Source organism: Somniosus microcephalus, chromosome 5, assembly GCF_052327205.1.
Source record: "Somniosus microcephalus isolate GS21.2 chromosome 5, FLI_Smic_1.0, whole genome shotgun sequence".
NCBI classification, from domain to species: Eukaryota; Metazoa; Chordata; class Chondrichthyes; order Squaliformes; family Somniosidae; genus Somniosus; species Somniosus microcephalus.
Window position 1 is genome coordinate 4,100,073 of NC_140991.1, and position 10,088 is coordinate 4,110,160.

Genomic DNA, 10,088 nt, shown 5'->3' on the forward strand with positions numbered 1-10,088 from the left:
ACAGCACAGTAATTCATCAGAATCCAGTTTGATTATCAATTTCCAGTTGGGATGAGTAATTTCATCTTAATAAATTGGGACAACTAGTTTACTATCAGACTCCTCAGATAGCTGACACGTTAACATCCTTTGATATTGGAGAGCTAGTCTATTGGATAGAATCGAGATTATAAAGCCACACTTGTGATCTCAGGTGAAGTGTGAGGATGGTGTAGCCTCGACAGGTCAGTGATGGACATTCAGCTGAAGGCTCGGTCTATTCTTCTTCAATGCTCTGCTGCTGGGACCATTCACTATCTACACCATTACCTGGATAAGCGGTCTTCAATCTCACTTCACTTGCTCTTCAGGAAACTCACTGACTAACTGGTGTCGTTATAAAGATTTAGCTAACAGAAGCTCTCACAGCACAAGGGGCGATTTGCCTGGAAATAAACACCACCCTCTACCTACTCTAAAAGACCCCTACAGGTAACAGGTTCATGTCACTACAATACACCCATGCACCTGCTGTAAACATACTGTAGTGTGAAAACACCAACTCACGTTTGGAAATGTCCTGCTCCATTTCACCAATAACCAATCGGAGCCACCTGCTTCAGGTGTCCCTCACTGAAGCAGTTATGTTGGTACTACAGAAGACCTCAAGCTAATGAAGAATTACAGTCCAGAATGCTCAGGTTATGTGTGCAGCCTTGGTGGCTTGAGCCGGCCACTACTGGCAAGGAATACTTTGCATACACGGGCCTGCACTAAAATTATCATCTTAACTTCCCTGAATGCTGGTGGATTTAATTCATTGCGATGACCCGTCCTGCAATTCTTGGGGCATTTTCCTCACAGAAACTATGAACAGAGATTAAGGCAGTGATCAAAACCATGGTCAAAATCAGTTGAGTGAGAAACAGAATCACCAGGGGAGCACCTCAGTGCTTTAGGGCAAGAGTTACATAAGAATTAGGAGCAAGAGTCGTCCATGTGGCCCCTCGAGCCCACTCTGCCATTCACCAAGATCATGGCTGCTCTGCTCTTGGCCTCAACTCCATTTTCCTGCCTGTTCCCATAACCCTCGACTCCCCTGTAGCTCAAATATCTGTATCTCCACCTTGAATATATTCACTGACTCAGCCTCCACAGCACTCGGATACAGAATTACAAAGATTCACAACTCCGGAAATTCCTCCTCATCAGACTTAATGGGCGACCCCTTATCCTAAAACTATGCCCCCTAGTTCTCAATTCCCCATGAGGGGAAACATCCTCAGCATCTACCCTGTCAAGCCCCCTCAGAATCTTATGTTTCAATAAGATGACGTCTCATTCTTCTAAACTCCAATGAATATAGGCCCAACCTACTCAACCTTCCCTCATAAGGCAACCCTTTCATCTCAGGAATCAACCTAGTGAACCTTCTCTGAACAGCCTCCAATGCAAGCATGTCCCTCCTTAAATAAGCTGACCAAAACTGTATGCAGTGCCCTAGGTGTGGTCTCACCAGTGCCCTGTACAGTTGTAGCAAGACTTCCCTACTTGTATACTCCATCCCCTTCAAATAAAGGCCAACATTCCATTTGCCTTCCTATTTACTTGCTGTACCTGCTGGCTAACTTTCATGTACAAGGACTCCCAGATCCTTCTGTAATGCAGCATGATGCAGTCTATCTCCATTTAAATAATATTTTACTTTTCTATTCTTCCTACTAAAGTGGATAACCTCAGTTTCCCACATTATACTCCAGCTGCCAAATCTTTGCCCACTCACTTACCTATCTATATCCCTTTGCAGACTGTCATCCTCAACTTGCTTTCCCACCTATCTTTATAGCATTACAAAGTTGACTACAGTACTGTCCCTCATCCAAGTCATTAATATAGATTGTAAATAGTTGAGACCCCAGCACTGATGCTGTGGCACCCCACCAGTTACAGTTTGCCAATTGCCAAATGACCCATAGAAACAGAGAAGATAGGAGCAGGAGTAGGCCATTCGGCCCCTCGAGCCTGCTCCACCACTCAATGCGATCATGGCTGATCATTCAAATTCAGTACTGGTCCCTGCTTTCTCCCCATATCCCTTTAGCCATAAGAAATATATCCAACTCCTTCTTGAATATATTTAGTGTATTGGCGTCTACTGCCTTCTGTGGTAGAGAATTCCACAGGTTCACCACTCTCGGTGAAGAAATTCCTCCTCATTTCCGTCCTAAATGGCCTACCCCTTATCCTTAGACTGTGACCCCTGGTTCTGGTCTCCCTGACCATCAGGAACATCCTGCCTGCATCTAGTCTGTCCAGTCCTGTCAGAATTTTATAAGTTTCAATGAGATCCCCTCTCATTCTTCTAAATTCCAGTGAGTACAAGCCCAATCTCTCCTCAGAAGTCATTCCTGCCATCCCAGGTATCAGCCTGGTGACTCTTTGCTGAACTCCTTGCATGGCAAGAACATCCTTCCTCAGATAAGGCAACCAAAGCTGCACACAATACTCAAGGTGTGGTCTCACCAAGGCCCTGTACAACTGCAGTAAGACGTCCTTGTTCCTGTACTCATACCCTCTTGCTACGAAGGCCAACATACCATTTGCCGCCTTAACCACCTGCTGCACCTGCATGCTTACCTTCAGCAACTGGTGCACAAGGACACCCAGGTCTTGTTGCACTTCCCCATCTATTGCCATTCAGATTATAATCTGCCTTTGTTTTTGCCACCAAAGTGGATAACCTCACATTTATCCACGTTATATTGCATCTGCCATGCACTTGCCCAATCATCCAACCAGATATTTCTCAGCATCCTCCTCAGCACACACCCAGCTTTGTGGCATCTGCAAATTTGGAGATATTACATCTAGTTCCCTTGTCTAGATTAATATATATCTAGATCATTAATAGATAGTGAATAGCTGGGGTCCAAGGACCGATCCCTCCAGTACCCCACTAGTCACTGCCTGCCACTCAGAAAAAGAGCCGTTTATTCCAACTCTTTGCTTTCTGTCTGCCAACCAGTTTGCTATCCAAGTCAATACCTTGCCCCCAGTCCCATGTGCCTTAACTGTATACACTAATCTTATGCAGGACCTTATTAAAAGCCTCCTGAAAGTCCATTTATCCCAACTCTTTTCTGTTAGCCAATCCTCTATCCATGCTAATATTACCATCAACACTGAGCTCTTATTTTGTGCAGTAACCTTTAACGTGGCACCTTAGCGAATGACTTTTGGAAATCCAAATCACCCTGCTCATTACATACGCAAAGAATTCATATACATTTGTCAAACACTATTTCCCTTTCATAAAACAGAACATAATAGGAGCAGGAGCAAGCCATTTGGCCCTTTGGCCTGCTTTGCCATTCAATAAGATCATGGCTGATCTTCTACCTCATCTCCACTATCCCCATATCCCTTGATTCCATTGATAGTCAAAAATCCATCGATCTCAGTCTTGAATACACTGACCGACAGCCTCCACAGCCCACTGGGGTGGAGAATGCCAAAGATTCACCACCCTCAGTGAAGACATTTCTCCTCCTCAGTCCTAAAATGGCCAACCCCTTATCTTTAGACTGTGACCCTGGTTTTGGACTCCCCAGCCAGAAGAAACATCCTCCTTGCATCTAGTCTGTCAATCCCCTCAATCTACTAAACTCTAGGGTATATATTCCCAGTCTACTCATGACAAACCCATATCCTAGGAACCCATCTGCTGAACGTTCATTGCACTCCCTCTATGGCAAGTACATCCTTCCTTAGGCAAGATGACCAAAGCTGTACACAATACTCCAGGTGTGGTCTCACCAGGGCCCTATTTAATTGCAGTAAGCCATCTTCACTCATACTCAAATCCTCTTGTAATAAAGGCCAACATACCATTTGCTTTCCTAATTGCTTGCAGTTCCAGCACGTTAACTGATTTGTGTATAAGGACACCCAGGTCCCTCTGAACAAACATCTCCCCAATTGCTCCATTGGTTAACTTCACATTTCTCTACATTATATTCCATTTGCCATGTTCTCGCCCACTCACTAAGCCTGTCTAAATCCCCTTGAAGCCTCCTTGCATCCTCCTCAACTTAGTTCTCACCCAGCTTTAGATCAGCAAACCTGGATATATTCTATTTGGTTCCTCATCCAAATCATTGATTAGATTGTGAATAGCTGAGGCCCAAGCACCGATCCTTGCGGTACCCCACTAGTTACAACCTGCCATCCCAAAAATGACCTGTTTATTGCTGTTGTTTTCTGTCCATTAACCAAGCCTCAATCCATGCTAGTATATTACCCCCAATCCCATGAGCTCTAATTTTGTTTAATAACCTACTGTGGCACCTTAGCAAATGTCTGCTGAAAAGCCAAATACACCACATCCACTGGTTCCCCCTTAACTATTCTGCTAGTTACAACCTCAAAAATCTCCAACAGATTTGTCAAACATGATTTCCTTCAAATCTGTGTTGACTCTGCCCAATCCTGTTATTATTTTCCAAGTGCCATGTTGAGTTCAATGAAGAGGGACCAAGGACCAAGGCAGCTGAATTACATTCTAACTTTGTATTTGACACCAACATTATTCTTGCTCAACCACATTTAGTGCACTCCTTCCATGTATTGAAGATGCAATACTTCACCTTTCCCTACATTGAACCCAATGTGCCACTGACCCATGATCCTGGACAATCCATGGCCCAGAACACACTACCCACAGTCCCAGTTTGGGGGGCTTGGATTGAAATGTTTCAATCTGCATCATTGCTGTGGGTCTTGCAGAAGCCCCACAGTCCCCACTATGGATCTACCGGCACCTGTCAGTGGGTGAAACATGGGGCCTCTGCCCCATTACCACTAACCATGTGCCACAGTGGCTTTGCTTCTGTAACCATCATCTTTCCATAATTCAGGCCACATCTTGAAACTAGATCAATGAAAAGCAGAGCATTTCTTTCATCAATACTCCTGTCAGTTCTGTGCAGCAGCTCAAGCACCACCTGGCTTTGGGAAATCTCTGCCGACTGATCATTGTTAACTCAGGATTCTCCAAAGCCAAACTCAAAGTATCCTGTATTGTCAAAACTAGTTTCTCAGCAACTGAAACTAGACTAGCCAACTGATAATGACCTACCCTCAATCCCCGACTTCCTGTAGAGGTTGTCCCCACAATAAAGGCTCCTTCAGACACCAGTGATTCTGGGGAAAGCCTCTTGTGCAGGAGTTCCACTCCGCACTGTGGGCATCACACCCCACATTGAGTGGGGTGACTGGATTAGTGCTTCCTACAGTTCCAGATCAGTAAGGATAAGAAAGGCCACGACACCTCCACCCTCAATTGATGTGCTAATACTCCCCCTACTGCTTTATTGAATTGACTGGAGTTTTGATCGATACTGGAACTGGATTCCAGACGGATGCTGGAAGGCTGTTCAGAGCAGCTGCTGAAGACCAGGAGTGAGCTTCCCACTGCCGGTCTAGCGAGGCCCAAAACAACCCAACTAGTGGTTGAATAAAAGCAGGAAATAGGCAGGTCAGGCAGCCTCTGTGGAGAGAAACAGAGTTAATGTTTCAGGTCAATGACCTTTCATCAGAATGGGTAAAAGTTAGTGATGTAACAGAGTTTAAGCAAGTACAGGGGCAGGGAAAGGAGTGTGATAGACTTCAAGACAGCCAGGCTGGTGGAATGGGCAGACAGATGAAATTTAACACAAACGTGCAAAGTGAAACATTTGGTAGGAAGAACGAAGACAGGCAATATAAACTAAAGGGTACAATCCTAAAGTGGTTGCATGAACAGAGAGACCTGGGAGTATGTGTGCACAAATCATTGAAGGCGGCAGGGCAGGTTGACAAAGCAATTAAAAAAGCATATGGGATACTGGGCTTTACAAGTAGAGGCATGGAGTACAAAAATCAAGGAAATGAACTTTTAGAAAACACTGGTTTGGCCTCAACTGGAGTATTGTGTCCAATTCTGGGCAGCGCTCTTTGGGAATGATGTGACGGCCCTCGAGAGGGTGCATGGAAGAATGATTCCAGGGATGAGGAGGTCAGTTACATGGATGGCGAGAGAAGCTGGGGTTCTTAGAGCAGAGAAGGTTCAGAGAGCAGATTTGAGAGGTTTTCAAAAGCATGAGGCGTCGAGACAGTAGATAGAGGGGCACTGTCGCCATTGGCAGAACGGGCCAGAGCCAGAGGACACAGATTGAACGTTAGTTGTAAAAGATCCAAAGGAGACATGAGGAAAATCCTTTTTTTGTTTTTTTACTCGGAGTGGTTAATAACTGGAATGCACGGTCTGAAAGGTTGGTGGAGGCCGATTAAATCGTGGATTTCAAAAGGGAATTGGATAAGTTACTGAAAGAAATAAATTGCAGGGCTACAGGGAAAGGGCCGAGGAGTGGGACTAGCTGAAGTGCTCTTGCAAACAGCAGGCACGGGCTCAATGGTGACAGCACAGAAGGAGGCCATTCTCTGATTCTATGAACACAAGATCAGGGTTCATGTATAACAGGGTTTTATTGTCCAACAGACATCTACAGTTCCATGGAGCTGCACTCGGAGCCCACCCTGCGGCGATGGTCCATTTTCCACATGGCAACAGTCCCGACCAACAGGGCCACGGAGAGCAGAGCTACCCCAACCGCTGCTCCAGGAAGAACACGGGAGGGGGAATCAGCAGCAGCATCTGTGGGGAGAAGGGAGGGTTAGATAGGCACCAGTTACTCCATCACTAGACAGTAGCAGGGGCCTCCTTTACCTTTCTCTTCCTGGTGGATCCCAGCAGCCAATCTCTCATCTTCCAGGAAAATGATGGCTCCATCAGAGGTCACCAAGGACCCAACCCGGTCATCGGCGCTTCTTCGCCTCTCTGGGGGAGACAAGAGACAAGAGTTCAAGGTGGGCAATTCAATGTGCAGCTGTCTGAAGCGCTGAATCAGGTGTACAATCCGATGGCCCAATGCAAAAACCCTCGGGCAGTGAGTACCGGAGATTGGACTGTAGTTAAACACTGTTCCCTCACTGTCAGACTAAGATTCACTCCTGATTCTCAGAAGGAGCCGCATCAACCCGGCAAGGTTTGCAGTCGTTGACGGGTCCAATGGCCAGGCTGGACTCCTGGGGAAAGAGACCCGTTTTAAGCACGAGTTTGACGAGCGGTTACACTGGACAGACACACATTGCCCAGGTCTCCCCGCCCCCAGATATCGGTTCAGTTCCACCCTGGAACTCCTGGTGACAGCAGGATGCTGGATCAATGTTCAAGGCCAGAGGTGGATTCCATTCAGAACCAGTGCAAGATGTGCTCAGAGCCCCGGAGCCAGATTGCTATTCTGCTGTAGACTAACTGGGAGAGTGTTGAGCGGGCAGATTGAGGACACTGCTCCTGTGCCCACTGTTGGGCCCAGTGTCCAGATGCCCCACACCCACCCTTCCCCATCAGGGTTCAGTTTCTAGTCAGATCCCAGCTACTTACTGGGGCTGCAGGGAGCCGTGCAGTTCTCTCGGGTGGAAGGGAAGCAAACTTCAGCACTGCAGTGGAAGTGAACCTGGAAAGAGACAGTGCGGTGTGGTCAGTGCCACAGCTCCCAGTCAGGAGATTCATGCTTCTACAGTCAAAGGGTCAACAGGGGCCTCCTCACTGTGAGCAAGACCCAGGGAACAAGTTCAACCAAGAGAGCAAGACTGAAGGAAACTCACCTCCCCGCTCAGAGCCCGGCCCGAAACTCGGTCCCAGAAAGCGAAAGTGCTGACTACAAACCGATTCTGGTGAGTTGGGAACGGCGAATGGGAAGCGGCGTCTACCGGGAGGAGGCGGGTTTTGTAATTGTCTCCAGTAAAGGGGCACCTGGAACAGAGAAAGAGCGGGTTATATGGAGAGGGCACCTGGAACTCCCAACTACAGAGTTACAGCGGCACATCAAAGCAAAGTCCCGAGATTAGACGAGATAAAGAAACCAGGCCATTCAAGTCATCAATCGTCAACCTGGAGCTGATTGGTTTGATTATTGGCCGTTCCTTCACCCAGTCCATGTCGCCCCCCTCCCCGATCACCAGCCTGCCCCAAGGTCCCTCACTCGCTGCCTTACCTGCCCACCAGGAGGTCCCATCGGAGCCCCGAATGCGGCTCGGGGGTGGGGGTCGCCCAGCAGTCATTGAGCACCAGCACAAGGGACGGATCGTTCCGGTTCAGGACTCGAACCTCCACAAACACGGGGTCCCGGAGCACACTCAGGATCGGGTAGTCACTGGCCACGTACCAGCTCCGGTAGCCACCATCTGGAAAGAGAAGACGATGAAGGACGGCCACTATTTGGAGAGAGAGCCTGAAGTTGGACACTAACCATCAGCAGCACTCGCTACCTCTCGCTATTCTCAGCTCCAGAACCAGGATCCCGGCCTCAGTGGCAGGCAGTGGCGGAGAAAGGCTGTAAACTCTGGGCTTCACCTGCAATTCAGACTCCTGGCTCCCCTTGTAACTGCACTGGACATGGAGCCTGCAAGAGAACGGACACGGCTGGAGAATTCAGCTCCTCACCTTCTCTACCCGCTCCATGTGCTCCCAGTCTCACCTGAAGGGGCTGTCCCGGGTCACCGATCCCAAAGCTCCATCCAAGATCTCAAACTGACCCAACACATCCGTTTCATAGACGGCGTTCACCCCGTCCAGCTACAAGAGACAGAAGACCATCATTACAGAGAAATTGAGCAAGTCTGCCATTGCCTTATCACATGTAGTGTCTTTAAGGGCCCCCATTGCCCTTTAGACCCCCTCTTTCCCACCCGACTGACAGCCATTGATGGGGCTCCCAGCCCACAATACCTACCCGCTTAGTGCCACACTCAGTGACTGCGAACTGAAAGAGCACAGTGTCTGCAGAGGCCACGGTCGGACTGCACTCCGCTCCGTGTCCATCCTTCAGATGGACCGTTGTCAGGTTTACAGGAGGCAGCGTCAAATCCTTGGAGATGGCGATCAGGACCCGCCCATCCTTGGTGCACACTGCAGGAGAGAGTCAATGAAAGGCGGTTAGTTGCTGCACGGGGAATGGCAAGGGAACCGTTACCGGGAGGGGGAGAAACTCCGCCCAGCGCAGCACCAGCTTCTAGTTTCCTTCTCTCCCCGTCCACACCCCAATTCTCCATCTAATGGAGACGGGTCACCAACTCCATCCCTACTGGACTGGTTACACAAGACCGGCATCAAATCCACAGCCTGTCCGGTCAGTGCCAGCCAGGGACTGATCTTCACTCTGCCCTCCTATCCTGGGGCGCAATTCAACCATCAGAAGTCCCAAGTCGCATAGAGAAGGAAGGAGAGATCCTGGGTCAGGATCTCAATGATCAGACTTTCAAACTGTAGAACTGAACACACTTCCTAAACCCGCCAGCTCCCGGACTGGAGAGGTTGGAGACTCCAGCTGATGTTTCAGGACAGGAGGAGAGAGAGGATACTGTCCAGGGAATCCCCAGTGCAGTTGGATTGCGACTGGTCCTGGGAAGCCCTGGCCCAGAATATAGGCGAGCCGAGAATACACCCACCTGGCAGATTGTGGAGTGAATAGAAACACGACGGCACATCCCGGCTCCCGGCATCAAAGCAGCAGCCTCTCCGCACACACTCACTGCCTTCAATTCCCCCAAACCCGCAGTCTTGGCGGAATTTGGGAGACAGCCAACATTGATCGGCGGGGAGAAGGAGAGAGGGCGGCTGAGATGAACAGATTGTAAGAAAGAACAAGCCCAGAACCCGCAGCCCCTCCATTCTAACAAGCAAGGCTCCCAGGTAAGTGAGGCTGTAGAGCCGACTCCCCCTTTTTATCCCCTGTTTAACCGGCAGTAAATGAATGGTCTCATTGGCCCACGGGCTCCCCATGTGAACCCGCATTCCCACGGGGCACACGGAGATATTGGGGCCTTGTTTAAACTTATTTTTTTCTTTTTTTGTGTCGAACATATTTATTTAAATATGGTAGTACTAATCTTTTATTTAAATCTGGTAATACTTATTACAATACATCAACTTCATAATAAATCCATTACATTCAGTAACCACAATAAGGCTAATTTTAACAAAAAAGCAACTTTAAGATTAACAATAC

The 10,088-nt window shown here is 48.2% G+C and overlaps 1 long non-coding RNA gene across 1 annotated transcript; it reads right to left on the reverse strand.

Moving 5' to 3' along the window:
- Positions 1 to 5,854: 5,854 nt before the first annotated feature.
- On the reverse strand, positions 5,855 to 7,531 carry LOC147116815 (uncharacterized). Its single transcript, XR_015078319.1, has 2 exons — positions 7,463 to 7,531; positions 5,855 to 6,856 (listed from the first exon to the last, which is right to left on the reverse strand). It is a non-coding gene; the product is annotated as an uncharacterized LOC147116815 (long non-coding RNA).
- Positions 7,532 to 10,088: the final 2,557 nt, after the last annotated feature.